The following is a 21,958-nucleotide window of genomic DNA, read 5'->3' on the forward strand; positions in this document are numbered from 1 at the left end:
CCCATCCCAGGGGTGGGGAACAAGGGTGGTGGGTGCGTGGGGAGCAGAGGGGGGAAAAGATTCAAGTCCAGGCTGCTCCTGACTGTGATGGGCATTGCTCCCTTGCACCTCCAGGCTGCCTGAGGGCCTTGCAGAGTGAGCTCTGACTGCCAAAGAGCTCCTGGCTAAAGATACAGATGCAGTTCAAAATGGTTACAGCTCACTGACTCTGTAATACTGGAGGGATAGGAACGGCTTGGCACGGCTAACATCTGCTTTACTCTGTGGCATGCTGGTGATGGTGGTAATAGTGGTTATGATGATAATGATAGTAGTGACAGGATGATGGTGATGGTTGATGATACAGTGATGGTGGTGAAGAACAGCTGGTAATAGTGATAATGGTGGTCACGACAGGATGATGGTGAGGATGATGGTAATGATAGTGATGATGGTGGTGATGATGGTGATGGTAGCAATGTGAGTCACAATGATGGTGGTCACAGTGGTGATGATGGTGATGGTAGCAATGTGAGTCACAATGATGGTGGTCACAGTGGTGATGATGGTGATGGTAGCAATGTGAGTCACAATGATGGTGGTCACAGTGGTGGTGATGTTGGTGAAGATGGTGGCAACGATGGTGGTGCCATATTGGATGCCGTGGCTGTATAAAGACAGGAGATTTAAATAATTTTTTATGGGTTTGGATGTTTTGCCTGCATGTATGTCCATACACCATTTGCATGCCTGGTGCCCCCAGAGACCAGAAGAAGGCATCCAGTCCCCTGGAACTAGAATTACAGACGGTTGTGAGCTGCCACATGAGTGCTGGGAATCAAACCAGGTCCTCTGAAATAGCAGCCAGTGCTCTTGACCACTGGGCCATCTCTTCAGTCCCAGATTACAATATCGTATTGGCTTTATTCATGATTCTAGAAATGGGCTCCCCAACAGAAACTCATGTGTTCTAGCTCTGTGACAGTTCCTTGTTTTTGTTTTTTTTTTTTTTTAATCTGCAACCTCTGCTTCATCAGAGGCAGGGGCAATGTTTTTTTCCTACCTTTACCTATGCTAATTTCCCCACTAAACTAATCTGTATCATAAATCCTTACTATATTTATTAAAAACCCTCAATCAGGGCTGGAGAGATGGCTCAGAGGTTAAGAGCACTGCTTTCTCTTCCAGAGGTCCTGAGTTCAATTCCCAGTAACCACATGGTGGCTCACAACCATCTGTAATGAGATCTGGTGCCCTCTTCTGGCCTGCAGAGATATGTGCAGACAGAACACTGTATACATAATAAATAAATCTTTAAAAAAAAAAAAAAAAACCCTCAATCATCAGAATCCTATTTAAACTGACACCGTTATTGTATAAAATCATTGCTTCAGTTAAACAGTACAGCTTAGGAGGAAATCATCTTCATAATATCCACAGGTAAGAATGCCTAGTAGAATGGGATATTTCCAAGAGATGACCATACTGCATTAAGGGCAGAGGGGATCTCCTCATGCCCATCCACACCATGAGATACCAGAGAAAAATGGCAGCGGTAAACACGCACAGACACAGCAGAGGCAAGAAACATCCCGGGTCTGAGGCTCTTGGATTCACCCATCAGGATTTTGTTTCCTGGTGGTTCGGTCCCTGAAGTCAATTGCTGCTCCTCTGACATGGCCACCAGCAAGCGATGGTGGTGATTAGTGAGGATAAAGGTGGTAGTGGTGGTGTATGTGGTGGGTGGTGGTGGTGGCGGCGGCGGCGGCGGTGGTGGTGGTGGTGGTGGGTGGTGGGTGGTGGTGGTGGTGGTGGTGGTGGTGGTGGGTGGTGGTGGTGGTGGGTGGTGGGTGGTGGTGGTGGTGGGTGGTGGGTGGTAGGTGGTGGTGGTGGGTAGTGGTGGTGGTAGTGGGTTATGGTGGTGGTGGTGGTGGCGGTGGTGGGTAGTGGTGGTGGTGGTGGGTGGTGGTAATTGATGACGATGATAACAATGATGATGATAGCCTCAATCCTGTTGAAAGCTTTCCCACTGACAACCTAGAAGAATCTCACAGCACTGGAAGCAGTATTCTGATGATTCTCTGGCCTTCTAGGCTGTCTAGTGACCTGACTCTACCTCTCCACAGTCACCTGTGTTTGCCCAGCCAGACACATGCACCTCCCTCCAGGTCCCCAGAAAGCCCAAGTCCACCGTTTCAGAGCTCTCGTCCTTGCAGTTATCTCCACTTAGAACGCTCTCCCACAGCCAGCCCTTTCCACCTCCAGGTCTCAGGTCAAGTGTCCCTTTCTCCAAGAGGCCACTCCACCTGAAGTTGCTCCCTTGTGTTCTCTCTCTCTCTCTCTCTCTCTCTCTCTCTCTCTCTCTCTCTCTCTCTCTCTCTCTCCCTTCCTCCATCCCCCTCCTTCGCTCCCTCCCCCATACATGTGCATTCCCATCATTAATTTTCTTCTTAGCATTTAACACTGCCTGAAACAATCCAGTTGAATGAGTTTTCACTTCCGTCTCCCCGGTTGGGGACAGCTCCTCAGAGGCAGGCATCACGTGGGGGTTTTCTCACCTTTGAGGATTTGACAGCACTGTAAATGCGTAATAACAACTGGTCCACTGGATGAATGAATGTGTTCATTCTTTGTCCTCTGGACCTTCGCCTGTTTACTCCACAATCCACTGCTCTCTCCATCTGTCCTTACTCTGACCTGCCTGTTTCGTAGACACCAATGAAAAAACTCACGGGAAGTGTCCACAGCACCTTTTCAATACTATTATTATTAAGGAGAGCCGGGCAGCCTGCGGTGGTGACTAACACTGTCCCCACAAGGGGACAGCACCTGTGCTGGCCTCACTGCACACCCTTTTCACTAACTCACCCAGCCAGGATGACCACAAACTGTAGTTAGCTTGCTAACCTAGGCAGGAGGCAGGCACACGCCCTGGAAGTTCTGAGGGAGCCTCGGCTTGGCTGTGTGCTACCACTGCAGGCAGCAAGCCGTGGCTGTGGGGAAGGATCCCAGTTTAATCACATGTCAGTTGCCCCATTCATCTTCAGAGCTATCGGAGGACTCATCGCTTTCCATCCGGTGGCGTCTTCGTGATTGATGATCCCACAGCCGCCCCTCTGTGAGCTTAGCACAATTCACGGTGGGGGCCCAGCTTCTCCAGGCTCTTTGCAGTCTGGGCTTGAGTCCTGAGTCTCTTACCGGGTGTTGTTAGGAACCAAACTGCATCTTCTCCAAATCCATATGTTGAAGCCACAAATGAATGTATTTGGATGAAGCCTTTAAGGGGGGTTAAAGTTCCAAGAGGCCATCGTGCGGGGTGCTATAGCATCTGGTAGGACTGGTGCCCTGGTGAAAGAGGTCCCACAGGAGTCCTCTCCCCACCCAGAGCACACAGGAAGGGCCAGGAGAAGACATGGGGAAGAGGCAGAGAGCCTCGAGGCAAGAAGACACCCCCACTAGGAAGCACATTGCCTCAGGTCTAAAGTCTAGAAATCCAAGATCAAAGTACGAGATGATGTGCTCTCGGCAAGGGACCGGCGTCAATTTTCTAAGGTTCCCATAGCAGGGCACCCCCACCCCGCACGCTTTCGAAAGGAAGAATGATGGGATTTAGCCAGATATCCTCAAAAGGAAAGGGCAAAGGGTGGAAGTGATGCAAGCGGAAGATGGGAGTAACCCAGTGCGCAGGCGCATGCTTCCCTGGGAGAGACAACCTTTAGCAGGGCTACACCAGGTTGGACACTCAAGCCTTGGACTCCATTCCACCTGTGCAGGCTGCATGTAATCTGCCCAACTACTCTTAGAGGGTCAGAAGACCGTTTTCAAGTTGCATAGAGAACCGTGAGGATATATGAGGGGTCTACAGTCTCCTAGCGGCTGCACTGAATGCCTTCTGTGTGCTCAGTACTGGGCTGGACTAAGTTCAGAGTATTACAAAGGAAAGGACCCAGCCTGCGTGGAGCTCATAGACTGGCAAGAAAGACATCAACCCAGAAATAAAAGACATCACAGTGTGTTACTCGAATTCTAAATAGTCTTACAATAAAAAAAAAAAAAAAAAAAAAAAAAAAAAAAAAACAAAAAAAACCCGGAGCCAGATATTGGGGTCAATGCTGAAAGATCAGAGAGACAAAGGAACAAGCCACTAGAGAAACTTCTCACCACTACCGAATCCTCAGGCCGAATGGAAGGTGAAATCCTTTCTTCATGAATCCTCGGACCAAAAGTCTTTGAGTCCTCAGCAGAAAAGGGTCTCTTATTCCTGTCTCCTCATGCCTTATATGCCTTTCTCCGCCCAGCCATTTCACTTCCTTCCCAGTGCTGGGATTAATGGCCTGTGTGCTTCCCAAATACTGGTAGCAAAGGCATGAGATCTCGAGTGCTGGGATTAAAGGCATATGATTCCCAAGTACTGAGATTAAAGGTGTGTGCCACCACTGCCTGGCCTCTATGTTTAATCTAGTGGCTGACTCTGTCCTCTGATCCTCAGACAAGCTTTATTTGATACACAATATTTCACCACAACAGTGTGAGAAAATCAAATGGATAGAGAAGAGAGAGGAGGCCAGGAAAGTATTTTAGAGGCGCCCAGAGCTGGACCCTCCAAAGCTGGCCTGTGGGCAGCTCAGTGGTTCAGTGCTCCTGGGAGTTCTCAGCCTCAGTCGTGTGTCCATCCACCTAGCGGTAGAGAGAGTGTATGCTGCGGAGTCCTGTTTCCGGTTAAGAGCTGGAGTGGGGTGGGTGTCGTTCTCTGCGACCCCAGCCCTACCCACATGCAGGCAGGCTGACCACCTCCGTCACAGACAAGACCTTGGACAGAGAACCCTAATGAAATTTACAGGCGTCATGGGTGCCCAAAGGATGTGATGGAATGGGCCAATGAGACATTTACCAAAGAGGCGGCCAGCTTTGGGGACAACTGACCCCAAAGGCCTGCAAATAGAAAGAGTTGGACAATTCTAGCTAGGGTCGCCTTGAAGTTCACCCAGGGTGTATGAGCCCGATAGGTCTTCCGGCTGCGGGGGCAGAGGGACAACTCAGTCCACACCCACAGCTTTCCTATCCAGTCGGTCTTTCTCCTTTTCCCCACCTCCAATCTTCAGTCGAGTCAGGGATTGGCTATCCAGTATAGGAGGTGGGGCTTGGGGGGGGGGCTCAGTCCAGGAAGTGTGGGCCCTACATCGTGCAAGGAGGGAGAGACCCAGAGGTGCTGCCCGGTAGAGGACTATGGTGAGGAGGCTGCAGGGCAAACCGACAATTCTGAAGCCACCACCTCGCTTTCCCAGCGCTGAAGGAGACCGTCTCTGGCCGATCGGTGATGTGACTTCCAATATGCAGCAACAGAATTCTCTCTCTCTGCTGCAGGACACCAAATCGAGGCCGAATTTCCTCGAGTCTGCAGTTCAGTGGAGGAAGAAACGTTAAACACGAGGCATCGCACAAATTGCTGTGTAATTACAAATGATGGAGATGGAGATGGAGGGAGGGTCCTTCAGTGAAGGTGGTCGGGGAGCTGGAACAAGTCTGGTGTTTCCCTTGGGGAGAGGTGAGTTTCCAGGGATGTGCCACTTAAGCACAGTGGAGTTTAGGGTGAGATTTGAGGGTAAGCTGGAGACAGGTGGAAGGGCCCCCAAAGCAGGTGAAAACAGCGTGCTTGGAGCTCAAGCATCGTGAGGTCGTTTTTCCTGACCCTGCAGGCTCGGTCAGGTACCCTGAGCGGCGACAGAGCAGTGAACTGTCTGTGAAGGCACAGGAGATGCATTCCAGAAGGGTTTGGAAGCAGGAAACAACCAACTTGAAATTCTGAGCCTACCCCAGGGCTGCCTCAGCTCCCCCTAAACACAACCCCCAATGTCCCTGCAAGAGCCTGCCCTGGTGGTCTGCTCCGAGGACCTGCGTGGGGCTCTCACTGACAAACACTCCAGCGGGGGATCTCACACATTTGTGGTGGCCTTGGTTGACACCTCTGCTCTAGGAGACGCCTTCTAACCTGAAAATTCAAAGACAGAGCTCAGCGATCTTCTCCAGCGCGGGCTGGCTCTGGTGTGGATTAAGATGCAGTTCCTCAAGATGCCGCTGGGGGCAGAGCAGCGTGGACTCTGGCTCCTCCAAGCCTGGCAGGTGCTTGCAGGTCTCTCTGGCTTTGGGCAAATGACACTCAGGGTCCCGGTTCATCATTTTTTCTTTTCCCTCATCCTTAGAGATTACAAGGATGAGTGCTGAGGAGCTTTTAGGCGTCGTTAAGGAACTTTATCCACACACGGGGGACAGTAGGGTTAATCTGTTTGGGTTTTCAGGCCTGAAAGGGAAAAGGTGGCGGGGCTGGGCTGGGTGGTGGGTGGGTATGTGTTGGGCTGGACAGATCCCTAGAACCAGTGCTGAGTGGTAGAGAGGAAAATGACACTGTGCTGTCCCAGCCCCCACCCTGAGCTGCTAGAGGGGCTGTCTATGCATTACTTTCACCCCTACCCAGCCACTTTGTATTCTGGGGGGAGGGGGAATGGGAGCCTCCTGCCATTGTCCCTGAACACTGGCAGGAGGCCCAGGGAGGAGCACCCCAATAGGGAACCCACAGCTGTCTGTCTTTAAGGTAAAATTACCGTAATTACCCCAATTACCAAATCCATCAAGAGCTTTGGACTGAGGAGACCAGAGAACAATCGGCCCTGATGGATCTGAGGGGAGGTGGGGGTGAGTCACAGAGTGGGTGGGTGGGAGCAAACTGAACAAGGATGCTAGGGTGGGGGTGGGGAGGTGAAGGGGACCCCACTTTCCACTTTTGTTGAGATTTTTCGTTTTTATGGAAAAATAGATGCCAGCCATGTACACACACACACACACACACACACACACACACACACACACACACCTCTGGATCTTCTACCTTACACAGAACCCCATGCCTTATGACCACCTAATTTGGACCTTGTTTGCACCCTAAAAGAGTTCAAAGTAAGAAGGTGGAGAAATGGCAAATGACTCATTCTTCCTATAATGTCCTCACTAGAGAGTTCTGTGAGACACTGGTTTTTCATTTCTAATTTTCCCACTCACCCCCCACACTGCAATATGTTGTTCATCTGATCTTAATATTTCATAAATATGCATTATGTGACCAGTTTCTAAAAATTATTTATTTAAGCCTGGTGTGGTGGTGCACATCTTTAGAGGCAGAGGCAGGTGGATCTCTGTGAGTTTGAAGCCAGCCTGGTCTACATAGTGAGTTCCAGGATAGCCAGGGCTACATCATGAGAGCCTGTCTCAAAAAAAAATTATTTATTTTTATGTGCATGGGTGCTTTACCTGCATGTACATCTGTATATCATGTGTGTGTCTGGTGTTCATAGAGGCCAGAAGAGGGCAATGGATCTCCTGAAACTAGAGTCACAGACAATTATGAGCTGCCCTGTAGGTGCTGAGAATTGAATCCTGGTCTTCTGCAAGAGCAACCAGTGCTCTTAACTGCTGAGCCAACTTTCTAGCTCCACATGTCCAGCTTTTAAAAAGTGGATGTGGACAGAAGCCAGGTGGGTGATGTCATGAGCTCAAAGTCCCTATGCAGGGAAGAACTTTTCACAGAACAACCATGTGAGCTGGGAAGAGACAGACACCACAATCAACAAGCAGCCCTCTCCATCAAAGTCCCCCAGGACCAGCTGGTTCAGGAGGCCAATCACTAGCTACCTCCTTATGGGTCAGGCACATAGAAAGCCTTTTCAAAAAGCCAACAAGCCCATGTCCCCATGCTGGCAACGTTTGTAATGAAGTGAAGTCCAGCTACTAGACTACGGTCACTGGAAACATCAGATGTGGCCCTGTCAGTCACTCCTACCTGTCCCTTCCACGCTTTCTTCAGTGAACCTCTAGTTAGATGTTAGTTTCCAGAACTCCTACTGGGATCCACCAGTATGGAAGACCCCACTGTAGCCCAGGATCACCTTGCTGAGAAAGCATAGCCCTGACCAATCTCAAGAAGGATTTTAGGATTGGGGCTCCTTCACTCATCCGGGCCTACTGTGGATGTCCCCTCAGAAGTCCAGTCAAGACTGGTTTTACTCTCTTACAAATTAATTGCCAGTTTTTATCACTCTTCCCTTCTGTTAGACTCTAACCATACTTCAGAAAGACTTACTGCTGGTGGAAGGTCCCCCGACCCTGTGCTGCTGGAGGCTGGACCTCAGAGCAGTGATAATTTAGCATAAGGCTAGTGCTTACTTCCTTACAGAGTTAGCTGATGTCCGAACCTAAACTTTAAGGGCCAGGCAGCCAGGCCTTCTGTTTCCCACCCCTTGAAGTAGTGATGTCCGCAGGACTTGAGAATTCCCCATGGCTGAAGGAGACTGAGACCAGAGTGGAGGCGAGTCTGGGGCACCAGAGGGCACTGACCCAAAGCCCCAGTTATAGAATGTGGCCTTAATTAACTAGCTTGTCCTCACTTGTCCTCTGTGTCTACAGCTCCAAGGAAATCCTGCTGGGCAAAGATAAGAGACCTCACAGCTGAGGCCAAATGGCCCCCTAACTTCTTCAGGATTCATATGCTTAATAAACCCTGCTTCCTGTTGCCAGGTGGGTTCCAGTTATGACTACTTCCAGGTCACTGACCTCTTTTGCTGAGATCTGGGTCTGGTAAGGGCTCAATGTCAGACATGCTGGATATTCTCTCTCCCAAGGGCACACTTGCACTTCATTCTGGAGGAAGGAATCTTCTTATGCACATACTTGAGGTGTGCTTGTTTTGGGGTCAGCCTAGATGGCATCCAAACAATCCTGCCTGGCTCAGGAGGAAATATAAGGCATGACTCAGTAGGCATGGCATTTATAACCCCCGTAAATCTGAGTCAAGAACCTGACCAGAGGGGCAAGACTAAACTTTAAAATGATCCACTGTTTCCCCTCCCTTCACAACCTGCCAGCTAAAGACCTGGAAGGCAGGTCTGTGGGGGTGTTGACTCACCCTCCTCTCAGGTTGCCAGATCTCCAGATTAAAGATTCAATTCAATTCCTGGTTTTTCACCCCTGTGCAAGGCAGTAGAGGCCCTTCCATCCCAAGCTTGCCTGAGATTGGAGAGCCCTGGGGTTCTAGGACTGGGAAATTCTCATAGTTCTCGGTGGAGATTCAGCACCTTGTGCACATCGCTGGGTGTTGCTGGTCTCAGGTCCTGGTGTGTAAAGCCTCTGAGGAGAGATAAACTGCTCATCAGGTGGGCCTGACCTAACACCACCATGGCCATGGACTCCACAGAAAGGGCATTCATAGTTCTCGGGGAGAGAGGGCCAAGACAAGGTGCTGGCCTGCATAGTTCCTCCAGAGGCTTCCCTGCCTACTCACAAATCAGTCCACAGCAACTCCTCAGTAATTAAAGGGGAGGGGCAGGTGTAATTAAAGTACAATAATCATGTAAAAATAATCCTTCTGAAAAGGAACACGCCCAAGGCAAGAGAAGGCAGATAGGAAACAGACACTGATTTCGCTCTTAGGATGTAGAAAAGTTCAAATGAGGGGCCTGTGAGAGGTCTTAGCCTAAAAGGCACTTGCTGCACAAGCCTGATGACCTGAGTTGAATTCCTGGAGAGAACTGACTTCACAAAGCTGTCCTCTGACTTTGTGAAGTGGCACACACTTTGTGTCCTCTGGCACACACACCCACACTTCTACATCAAACACACATCATCATCATCATCATCATCATCATAATAATAATAAATAAAATAACTTTTAGAGTAAAAACTAACGTGCAAGATAGAAAGCACATCTCCAGGGCCAGTGATTCAAGAACTTGCCTAATGTGTCCAAGGCCCTGGGTCCCACCTGTAGCTCTGCAAAGAAAGAAAGGAAAGAAAGGAGAAAAGGAAAGAGGGAGGGAGGGAAGGAAGAAGGAGGGAGGGAGGGAGGGAGAGAGGGAGAAAGGAAGGAAGGAAGGAAAGAAGTGAGGGGAGAAGGAATAAAGGGAAGGAGGAAGGAAGACAGACAGACAGACAGACAGACAGAGCCTGTGGGAGGAAAGGTCTGTGGAGGAGCTGGGAGGACTGACAGACTGAGTACCAGGAAGCTCTCTGGGATAAAGAAGGTGTCTTAGACCAGAGATGATCACATGGATTATTGCTATGTTTGTCCAAACTCCTGGAACTGTGCTGTGAGAATAAGTGCATTTTCCTGTTCGGGAATGGTGTCTGCACAAGATAAAGTTTTCAGATGACCTCAAAGGGTTAAAAATGAGGTTCAAGTTCGGCTGCCGTTAGGAATAAATGAGCTAATAATGCCCCCGCCAAGCCTGTTCGTTTGGAGCCTGGTGTGAGAGTGCGCAAGTAAATGGTAACCATGGCAACATGGAAACAAGACTTTTGCTCAGTAAGTGGGGCAAGGAGAGGAAGGAACACAGAGGGCAGGTGGGGATGGGGGCTGCTGCTGGCCTAGCGGGAAGGCCAGCCCCTGAGCTTGGCCTCTGATGCCGTGGAACTCCCCTGGGCCAGAGATTCCCTCATCTCCACTCTGCATCCTCTGGGATGCATACTGTGGGCATACTGGGAGCAGCAGCCTGCAGCTTAGACCCTGCAGTTCATTGGCACCTAAAGGCCCAGGACAGCAGAGGACAGCAGTCATGGCTTCCACCTACCAAGTGCACTGAATATCCCTCAAGTCTGAACCAAAAGAAAGAACCAATATTCGACCTGCTTTCATCCACAGTGAAGGCAGTTTGTCGTGAGCTCAACCTAGCACACAGTCCCTTCCATCCTTATGGCAAGTTCATGGACTAGACAAATGACTGATGTTCAGAGAAGTAAAGCGACTGGCCCAAGATCACACAGCTCTGAGTGTGTTTGAACCCAGGTTTGGGTCTGAACACTTACCCATGTTAAGAGAAAACAATATTATTTATATGAAAGTGGAAAAATAAATGTATTTACCATTTTGGGGGCCGAAAATTGGAAGAGAGACTCTTAAGTCTTTCGTTGCCCATGATAGGGTTACAACTCACAGGAGACAAAAAGGAAGAAAAAAAAAAAGAAGAGAAAAGAGAGAAAGGGGGGGGGATTAGGTGCAATGGCTTTGCTCCTGGGAAGATGAGCCCTGCTCCTGCTGCCCCGGCTCCTGGTGGCCCATATTCACAAACAGCACAGGGCTCTCTGCAGGGACCTCCACTGCTAGGCTCAGTCTGAAGCCCATGCATGTATTGCCGCATCTCCCTAGGTCTCACCCATTCATCCCAAGTCCCTCAGACAGGCTGCGCTCAGTTCTCCAAGCCCTGGATCTGACAGTCCCTGGTTTTCCCAGAATGCCAAGGCCCTGACAGCTTCAGGAGACCTGTCTACTCCAGAATGACCTGCCCCTCCTCCCAGCCCTGTTCCTCCTTGGGCCTGGAGTCTTGTTGCAGGAGCAGGGCCAGTGAACACACAGACCTGTCTGCAGCCCCAGGAGATGGCCTCATTCTGTCCATCTTGTTCTTGGCCCTAGACAGCCCCTCAACAGCCTGTCACCAGTCAGGGCCTTCTCACAGCTTCCCTTCCAGTCCAGGTTTGTCTTGAATTCACAGCTCATTTGCAGATCAAAGCAGACAGGGTTATGCAGCATCTAAGATCTCAGAGGGCCCTTCTTCACCCTGCAGTCAGGTACCCCCTAACAGGAGGCAAGGGGTCCCCCTTGGATGCTCTTTGTAAAGCAAGGGATTGGGACCTGGCTTCAGGTCCCCCCCCACACACGGTGGAGCCATGGGTTGGCAGGTGGGGGAAGCTGTGGTCCAACCACTGGCATCAGCCCCTCCTCTGGAGCCTGAGCAGGACAAGGACAGTTAATTCCTCTGGTGTTATCTGCTGGGCACAGGCGCTGGTTGCATAGCAACCCAGATTGCTCTCTGTCTCCACTGCTAAAAAAAAAAAGAAAAAAAAAATCAGTATTTTCTCCAAGTCTCCATCAATGAATGAGCTGGAGATGGGCCTGGGGTAGTCCAGCCTCCCAGCCCCAGTACAGCCATTTTGCAGGAAACAGCATCCCCACCCCCAACACATTGATAACCCTCCATGAGGTCCCCACTCTTATGCTTCCCACTTGCCAGGCTGGGGTGGGAATGGCCCTTCTGTCTGCTGGTGGAGTGATGGGCATGAGGAATGTTTTCAGGGAGGTGGGACAACCAGAGATCAGGGTGGCAGGCACAAGCTGGGGAGCCTCGGCCAGCCCCGAGAACAGAACATATTTCCCCACTCCTTAAGAACTAGTTTTGGGCTATTGCTATAACTTAGCTGGTAGCGTGCTTACCTGGCATGCCCAAGACACTGGGTTTGATCCCCAGCACTGAACAGACTGAGTGTAATCACACACACACACACACACACACACACACACACACAAAACACACACACACACATACACACACATACATACACACACAAAATACACACACATACATACATACACACATACACACACACATACACACATACATACACATACACACACATACACACATACATACATACACACACACACATACATACACACATACACACGCATCTGTGATTGCAGCACTTAGGAGGTGAAGGCAGTTAAGAATTCAAGTCCAATATAGCCTACATAGCTAGTTTGAGACCAGCATGGGCTACATGAGACCCTATCTTTTATAAAATAGTAATCATTCTTTTTTGTTGTTGTTGTTTGTTTTTTGTTTTGGGGACAGAGTTTCTCCGTGTAGCCCTGGCTGTCCTGGAACTCACTCTGTAGACCAGGCTGGCCTCAAACTCACAGAGATCTGCCTGCCTCGGCCTCCCAAGTGCTGGGATTAAAGGTGCATGGTAGGGCTATACAGAGTAATCCTGTCTCAAAAAACAACAACAAAATAATAATAATTCTTGATCACTTGCAGGCACCTGGCTGTAAATCTTCTTTCCTGGAGACACCTGAGACCCTGAGACTTGATTCAGGAGGAGATGAGCTAGGCTGTCTTTTCCCTCAGGCCCTTTCTGATGCTAATATAAATATAAATTATACATTAACATATATTTACATAACCCATAAAATTATAGAAACACACTTCTTAATACTTATATATTAATGACATTATATGTTATATTAATAATGATTGAATTATAGGAAATATACAAATATAAGATAACCTCGCCTGATGCTAATCTCTGGCCCTGTCTCTTACTCAAGGACTCTTGATCATTGCTACAGTGTCTGTCACAGAGGACGTACTCATGGCCAGTTCCCTTGTTATGAGCTGATGCCTAGAACAAGGATCACATCAACCGCTCTGATGGCTCAACCCAGCCTGAATTCTAAGACGCTTGCCATTGTCTGCCAGTGTGTGCATGGTGAGTGGCCTCCGCCTGTGAGTATGCTTGGAGACTATGGGACGTGGGTGGTGAGAGGCAGTGCCCCTCACCTTCACTGTAGCCTCTGTCTGGTTTTTTTTTTTTTTTTTTTTTTTTTTTTTTTTTTTTTTTTTGTTTTGTTTTTGAGACAGGGTTTCTCTGTGGAGCTCTGGCTATCCTGGAACTCACTCTCACTCTGTAGACAAGATTGGTCTTGAACTCACAGAAATCTGCCTGCCTCTCCCTCCCAAGTGCTGGGATTAAAGGCGTGAGCCACCACACCTAGTATAGACTCACTTCTGGGCCTGACAGATGAGTCTTCTGCCCTGAAGTCCCCCCTCAGTCAGCCAGCGCACACACCACCCTATTGTCTCCATTCTAACCTGTCGGCCTCTCTTATCTGTTCCCTAACTGCTTAACTGTCTCTTCCCCAACCACAGGCTGGGACCATGTACACTGTAGCGGGACATGCCAGGCACCCTGTCCAGCGTCTGCACCATCCCTGTGCTGGCTCTGACTGACACTTTCTGTATGCCAAACATCTTGTTGAGGCCTTTATGGGCACCATGTCCTGTGTTGTTTTTCACTTGTTTGTTTGTTTGAGACAGCTCTCACGGTGTAGCCCAAGATGGCTTTGACTTATTTATGTAGCCAGGGTGGCCTTGATTTGTGATCTTCCTCCCTCAGCCTCAGGCAGGCACTGTGTCCTTCAAACCTGGCATGGACACTGTATCATCCCATTTTACAGACAAGGAGACTGAGACACAGTAGTTTAAAAATAAAAAGAGCCCCAGGCCGCATTCACAGGAGCCTGTCAGAGAAAAGCCTTATGAAAGAGTGGGGGTTGCTTCTTCCAGGGCTGGAGAAGCCGGTGTGTGTGCTGTGTCTCAGCCACGGCCTGGGCAGGGATCTCCAGAGAGCGGGCTGTCCCAGCTCAGCTTCTGCCGCCCTTCAGCGATGCAAATTAGCATTGTAATTGCCTTTTAACTATTCATGGTTGTGAAAGCCAGAGGCTGGCCCTGCCTCTTCTCCCCCTCACCCCTGCCCAGAGAGCTGCTGCTCACAGTTCCCTCCACAGGACCGGGGACCATCCTTCCTCTCAGGAAGAACTTCACATTTCTGATCCTCGGTTTTTCCTTTCCCAAGTGAAGGTGATCATCCACACTTAAGGCGTATCGTGATGCATGAGAAAACCTCCCACATCTCCTGGCACACTGCGGGCGGGCGATGGGTGGTGGTTCTGTTTGGAGACCCGGGGAGGGGAAGGGCTTGCCGGTTAGTGGTCCAGTGTTGGTGCTCTGGCCCTCAGGACTCTGAGCTTTAGCTCTTCTAGCTCTAGTGTGCCAGTTCTCGAATTTACTGTTCCCTACTGGACACAGCTTATGTCTGGGCTAAACATTCTCGATCTAATTTGAAGAGCTCCACTATAAAGCAACCAGCTGTAGCTGCTGGGGGACCCCATTGGGCTCTTACTATTGAGGTGGAATACAGTGCCCAAGGAGACTGGTCATAAGGTCCAGCTGCCTTGATTAAGATCCAGTTTCAGACCTCCATTCCCCACTCCCAGTGTGGTCTATCAAGTCCTCTCCCTCCCCTGCCCTTTTCTTTCCCTCCCCCTCTGGAGGCAGGGTCTTTCTTGCAGGAGGATTTGCAAGTCTGGACTACAGCCTTAAATTGAGCAGTGGGACTAGGGGTTGTAAAAATCCTAGCCTGGAAGCTTGTGTCAGGAGAAAGCTGAAAGGGTACAATCCCCAAGGCCAACGGGCCCAGCCCAGGAGCAGCGAGGACTGAGGCCATCCACCCTCCGCCAGGAAGGAGCCTGGGCTGGGCACCACTCAGCCTCTTAGTGCTTTTAGCCAGTACTAATGAGAGTGCCTTGTAGAGGGAGGGAGGACAAGGTGCCAGGGTCCAAGGAGAAAGCAGGGCATTGTGAGCCCTGGGCCAGGGAAGACAGTGCAGAGCCTGCCAGGCACCAGAAGATTTGAAGGAGGAAGGAATAGAGAGACGAGACCATAGAGAACACCCTAGGAGCAAGTTCGGGGCTCACAGGCTGACCAGGGAGGCCGCCCTGAGGAGGTGGCATTTAAGCTGAGACCAGAAGGCACTGCCTGTAGGGTCTACGCTTTCCAGGCAATAGACAGGAAAGCTGCGGTTTGTCTGGAAACAGAAGGAGGATAGTGAGCGTGCCCAGGACTTTATGGTTCCCCAGGTGGGGACACAGTGGACTTCAAAGTTGGCTCCAGCCTGGCAGGGGCCGAGACTTAACCTTGTTCTGGAGGCTCTGTGCCCAGGCTAGACCTTGGTGCACCCCCCCCCCCATTTCTCCAATGTGCTCTCCTGCTCCAAGGGAGTCTGGAGAAGGGTCCTGATGATCAGTGACCTGAAGCTCCCATTTTCTGTCCTTTAGGGCCAAAACGTGACTTTCAGCCTGATGATCCTCATTAGTGTCAGGCTGCCCTAGATACTGCCTGTCACCATGCTTTTGTTTTTGGCTCTGTCCCATCCCCAGACCCTTTCCCCATGGAAAGGAAAAGGTGTTAGATTGACGCCCTCTAGTACCCATAGACAGGAGACACCCGACTCCTCAGGTGCCTTTGTTCAATGAGGACACCCACTTAAGACCCTGACCAAACCTGCAGGGATCCAGGCCTCAGGGCCCACAGCTGAGGACTGAGTGGGGCTCCTTCTGGAAGGGTCTTAAATTCCACACAGAGTGCCTGGCATCTAATCCAAGGATAGGATTGAGGAGAGAGGGGACGATCGCGAGGAGAGGGGATTGGCTACTTTTGTGTTCTAGAATGATCCTTCCGCCATTTGGGGGTGGGAGGGGTGGTGGGGTAAGGGTGAGACCCAGGGACAGGGGACAGGTAAGAGGCATTGCTGCAGGCCAGGTCTGACCACGTTTCACAGCACTGAGCACCCACAGCTGTATGGGAACGGTCGGTCGGTTGGTTTCTAGTCTGTCTGGGCGTCAGGCTGTGAGCATCTCAAGGACAGGGCTTTGTTCTGTTCTCTGCAGTTTCTCTGGGGTCTGGAGTAGCATCATCTAGTATCTGAGGAAGGAAGGAGGGCGCAAGAGGAGGCAGAGAGGGGTGTGTGGATAGGTTTCTTCAATAATTACATGAAGGAGTGGCCTTTTAGAAACCCGACAGATAATATCTAGACTCAGATGTGAGAGGAGATAGGTCAGAATAGTAGGTTCTATTTGTTGCTGGTGTTTACTGAATCTTCCCATTCAGGATTGAGCTGCCTGCTGAAAATGGCTTGTTTTTCCTCATATCAACCCTATGGTTTAAGGGTTGCTGGGTGCTGAGGCCCAGAGAGGTAAAATAATTGCCTAAAGCCACACAGCTACCAAGTTCCAGGAGTCTTTAATCCTCAGAGGTTAGCCCCACCGCTGTGGAAAAATCCTCTTGTACACTGTAAAGATTTGTCACTCAAACTGGTTTAATAAAATGCTGATTGGCCAGTAGCTGGGCAGGAAGTATAGGTGGGGTGACCAAACTAAGGCTGATAGGAAGAGGAAGGGCAGAGTCAGGAGTCACCAGCCAGACGCAGAGGAAGCAAGATGAGAATGTCATACTGACAAAAGGTACCAAGCCATGTGGCTAACATAGATAAGAATTATGGGTTAATTTAAGTGTAAGAGCTAGTTAGTAATAAGCCTGAACTATTGGCCTATCATTCATAATTAATGTAAGTCTCTGAGCCATTGTTTGGTATTTGGGAATTGCTGGTGGGACAGAAACTTCCATTTACACCCCACAGCTGTCCTTCTAACAGGCAGCTCCATGCACAAATGCTGTTGCTTGATATAGCAGGTCACGGGCATGCTTGCCCTGTTGAAGGCATCCCTAGGTGACTCCTCAAGGAGGCGTAGGTCCTGAGTGGTTCTGTCCAGTCCCAGAAATGCAGTAGGAAAATGACCACCCTGGCTTCCATAGTAGGAACATCACTTTTTTTTTTCCTTTGAGACAGGGACTCGTGTGGCTCAGGATGGCCTTGAACTAGATATATAGCTGAGGATGCCCTTGTACTTCTGATCCTCCTGCATCCATCTCTCCACAGCTGCAATTATATGCATCTGCCACCACAGTGGGTTTTTATAGACCTGGGTATCGAACCCAGGGCTTCAAGTATGCTAGGCAAGCACTCTACCAACTGAGCTACATGCCCAGTCTACCATCACTATTGCGTGTTAAGCACTTAATATTTACAGCAAAGTAGAGCAATGAGGCCCACACTGTTATCATTAGCTCCATTTCTCAGTGGAGACAGTGAGGTTAGGTTAAGCAACTTTCCTAAGGCCACACAACCATTACTGGGACAGCTGGCATCCAAATCCAATGAGGCTGGGTCCACATACCGTCTTCTGTTTCTGTTTCCTTTGCACTGACTACACCAGGGTGGCCAGGGTAAGCCCAGGCTGGCTGTTTCCTGTGTCAAGTGGCAGCTGCCCAGTGTGGCTGGAACAGGGTTGACTCTGTGGCCATCTACCTCCGCAGGGTGAGGGGGACAGCCTCCAGGGCATCAGCAGTCCAGCCTAGGCTGAAGCAAGATAGCAATCTGCCTCCTCCATCTCCTGTCACTGGGCATCCTGTCCTCAATCATACACATATTTATTTCTCCTAATCGCTCTTCCTTGCTGCGATAAAGTCATTTTTATAGCGCCAACGACGTGCATTTCATTTGAATTAAGCCTGCTGGTGTCGGTCAGTTTGTGTTGGAGAATCAGACTAATAAAAGAAAAACATTTCAATGATCCCTCCCTTTTAACTGTTTGTTCTCCAGGATGCTTTTGTAGGAGTCTCATTTGAGTGTGCTCAGTTTGAATACACACTTCTAGAACTCTGAGACATCAGGAAGACCACCTAGAGCCTGTAGGAAGGATCTAAATCTCCCTTTGACACATGATGATAGACACTGACATTATCCCTACCAGGTGACCGTTGCCAAACCTCTGGGGAGTGGTTCCCTGGGAATGCAGAAGAGCTCTGAGAGACTGGGTCCAGCCCAGGGTTGTCAGCTCATGCCCCCCAGAGAGCAAGAGCAGAGAAAAACTGGCTGGCTTCGATGACTTCAGCCCTCCCTCTGAGGGAAGATGGAGGGAGACTGTGGGTGTCTTTGCTGGAAGCTTTCTCATTATCGGCTCATTCACCCTGAGGGCCAGGGCCAGGCTCATCAGAGAAGCACAAGGCATGTTTGGTGTACAAAATGGTAAACAGAGTGAGCAAGGCTAGGAACCAACACCAGCTCTTGACCTCCCTGGCCTGTCTAACTGCCTGCATATTGAGCAGGGAGCTCCGGGAACGCAGGAGTTATCTCCTGTGTTAGTGTGGCATTTGATTTATCACCCATGCTGAGATGGGCTTGTCAGTGATGCAGCTGCCTTTGAGATATCCAAGGCAGTAAGGTAACCCCTCACACACCCCATACTCCCATAAGTAACACTCCGCCTCCAGATTGATGGGATTACAGGTGTGTGCCGTCTCTCTTGGCTCTGGGTGTGTATTTGTGGTGTCTGTACATGCATGTGCTGTCAGGTTTGTGTATCCTACCCATTTGGAAAGGCTATGGAGTATTGTAATCAGAACCACAAGTTCTGAAGCTGGAACACTTGGGTTCTGAATCACATCTCTGTTGCTGGGAAAGCCTCAATGTTTTCATATGTAGAATGGGGATGCTGAGAGGTGGCAACTATTTAAAGAATATTTATCGCTCCAGTCCCTTCAATCTATGGGACAGTATCAGGTATCCAGTGCCCTGCTTACTTCTGCCAAAGTCACCTGAAGTCATTCACTCTCAATTCCTATGCTCTCCCATCAGAACCACTTACCGATCCCCATGGCTCCCTGGCAGACCCTTTGTTGTGTCATTCATTTGTTTTCATTCTTCTGGAATGTTCTTCTCAGTGCCGCCCACCGACCAAACACCTGCTTCTCTCCCAGACCCATCCCTTTCATCACCTCCTCCATTAAATTCATACTCCTAATCTGGCCCGCCAGTCCCAAGTGATCTGGCAGCTGATTGCTATTGCATGGGTTATCCAAACAAGTGCAGGAAAGGAATCTCCTGATCATCCACAGACTCATGAGAAATAAGAAGATGCTTTGTTTTAAGCCCATAAGTGTGATGGATTTAAAAAAATAAATGTGTGTGTGTGTGTGTGTGTGTGTGTGTGTGTGTGTGTGTGTGTGTGTGTGTGTTTATTTGCATATGAAGACAGGTGCTCACAGAGACTGGACTAGGGTGTCAGATCTCTTGCAGCTGAAGTTACAGCTGGTTGTGACCCACATGACGTGAGTGCTGGGATCCGAACTCTGGTCTTCTGCAAGAATATTAAATGCTCTTAATCTCTGAGCCATCTCTCAAGCCCCACATAGCAATGGACAATTAAGAGAAGCTCCTTGAACCAGTATCCAGTGGCCTCAGTTTACCTTATCCTCGCCTTGTTATTCTGGGGAGTATACAGAACACTCCTTCCCCAACTGCTGGGGAAGCCAATAGATCACTATCTCTAATCCAGACTATGATTGAAAGAAGTGGGAAGTCCTCCTAAAATCTTCAATGAAAGATCTTACTAAGGGCCATGAAATGCCATCTTCTGGGAACCACATAGTCACTGCAATCATGAACTTCCAACAACTGTGGGTGACTGACTGTAATGGGTCTGCACAAGAATGGGCCCTTCAGCAGCAAAGCATGGATGGACTATTGCCTACTGATAGATTCAGGGAGAGGAAGACTCATCGCTTTCATTGTGTGACTCCATGAGGGTGCAATGGAGAATACCAATCCTATGGCCATGAAGATGGCACTGGTTGTACTAAATGGGTCACAAAACAAAACTGAGAGTCATGAATCTGGGAAAGGGACGGGTAGGGAGCAGGAAGAATGGATAAGATGGGAGGGCGATAAGAGAAAGCATGGGTAGAGAGTGATAAGAATGCATTATACAAATGTATTAAATCATCAAAGAACTAACTTTAACACACACACACACACACACACACACACACACACACACACACACACACACACACACACAAAGCAAGAGTGATGCCTACCAAGGGAATCAATGACCTGCGTAGTGAGCTATCCGTGGTGCTGAGTCTTTACTCCAGGGGAAACTTAGAGGCCTTCCTGGGGATGGGGAGCCCTCCTGCCCTAGGCCATCCTGCTCAACCCCAGACCTTGTTCCTATGCTGGCATGTGAGAGGACCGGCTTTCCTGTGGAGATCAAGAGCTTGACAACAACTGCTGGAGCTGAGGTAGGATGCTTGCACCTCCATCCTTCCTTCTCTTTCCACCCTCCCTCTCAGGAACCACCTGACCGCTCTAATAAAAATCCAGCTTTATGTAAATACCCTATTCTCCAAGTAATAAATGCCATTAGCTGAGCCAGGCTGAGCAACCGCAGGCTTTTTAACATCCATTTGAAGATCTCTGAAAGCTCTCTCGAGGCTCTTGCCTGCAATTCACTAAGGGGGAGTTGGTAATAACTGTGTTAAATGGCCAGGCCCAGCAATTCACAGGAGGTGTGTCTGTTTGCATGTTGTATTGGTAGAGGGGGCTTCCAGGGAGAAGATGTCTTTCCTCCCATGCTGATAGGTTACTTATTTTTAAGAGTTCCCCTGGGGTCTCACAGCCCTTTGATGAGCCACTAATGAAAGAGCAGATCTGACAATTAATTTCCCTGGAGTTATTATTTGTTGTTTTGGCAACAATTCTACGAAAAGCCTTAATAGTCACCTGGCCTCCCAGTGGTTGAGGAGAGTCATGGGTTGGGGGAAGGAAGGGATTGTAACCAGTTTGTTCAACAGTTATGGACCAAACACTAACTGTGCACCAACGCTGTCCTCCATAAACACCCTGCCTTCAGGGAGCTCCCAGTCTACTGAGAGGCAGCATGTGAAAGGAGACAGGCTGCAACTGAGGACTGTGATGTCTACTGTGGAGTGGACAGTGTGGGGAGCTATGGGGGCCAAGGGTAGCAAAGAACACAGACTAAAGGGGTCTGGGAAGAAGGCTCCTTGGTGGTGACCTAGACAAAAGGAATGTTCTAGGAAATAGGACTGACATTTTCAAAGACTTTGAGGTAAAGATCTTCCAAAAATAACTCTGGTGAGATGTTGGGTTGTTGCGAATTCTCAGTCACTGCTAACGTGCCCCCAAAAGGCTATGTAGCCATTTTGGAAAACCAATTGAACATTTCTAGTAAGGTTGGAGGTGTGCAAGCCCTGTGACCAGAGTTGTGCTTCTTTCTAAGGACAGTCGTGTGCACAGTAGGAGACATGCATGAAACGACCCAAATCCCTGACACAGGTAGAATGACACACTGTGGTGTGATCCCACACAGAGCACAGCAGAGCAGTGGAAATGAATGGAGCAGATGACATATCCACATGACAAGTCTTCCTTACAGCAATGCCAACAAACATGTACAACACAAGTTCAACTCTATCCAGCACAAGGCAAGTGAGGCTCAAATGTTATTTGGAGGGCTGAGAATGCAGCTCAGTGGTAGAGCATTTGCCTAGCAATTGCAAGGCCCTGCATTAAACTTCAGTGCTGCCTGCAAAAGAGACAAACACCTAACTAACTAACTAACTAACTAACTAACTAACTAACTAATGTTTGGAAATGCACTCACTGGCAGCAGACTATAAAAGAA

At 49.4% G+C, this 21,958-nt stretch overlaps 1 long non-coding RNA gene across 1 annotated transcript in view; it reads right to left on the reverse strand.

The window, feature by feature from the left end:
- Window positions 1–4,079: 4,079 nt before the first annotated feature.
- Window positions 4,080–21,958, reverse strand: part of LOC128102031 (uncharacterized) — a 48,637-nt gene continuing 30,758 nt past the window's right edge. Inside the window, exon 2 of the long non-coding RNA XR_008215303.1 lies at window positions 4,080–11,840. This is a non-coding gene — a long non-coding RNA (uncharacterized LOC128102031). The remainder of the gene's footprint in view (window positions 11,841–21,958) is intronic.

Source organism: Peromyscus californicus, unplaced genomic scaffold (assembly GCF_007827085.1).
Source record: "Peromyscus californicus insignis strain IS unplaced genomic scaffold, ASM782708v3 Scaffold_7__1_contigs__length_154581171, whole genome shotgun sequence".
In the NCBI taxonomy this organism is placed as follows: Eukaryota; Metazoa; Chordata; class Mammalia; order Rodentia; family Cricetidae; genus Peromyscus; species Peromyscus californicus.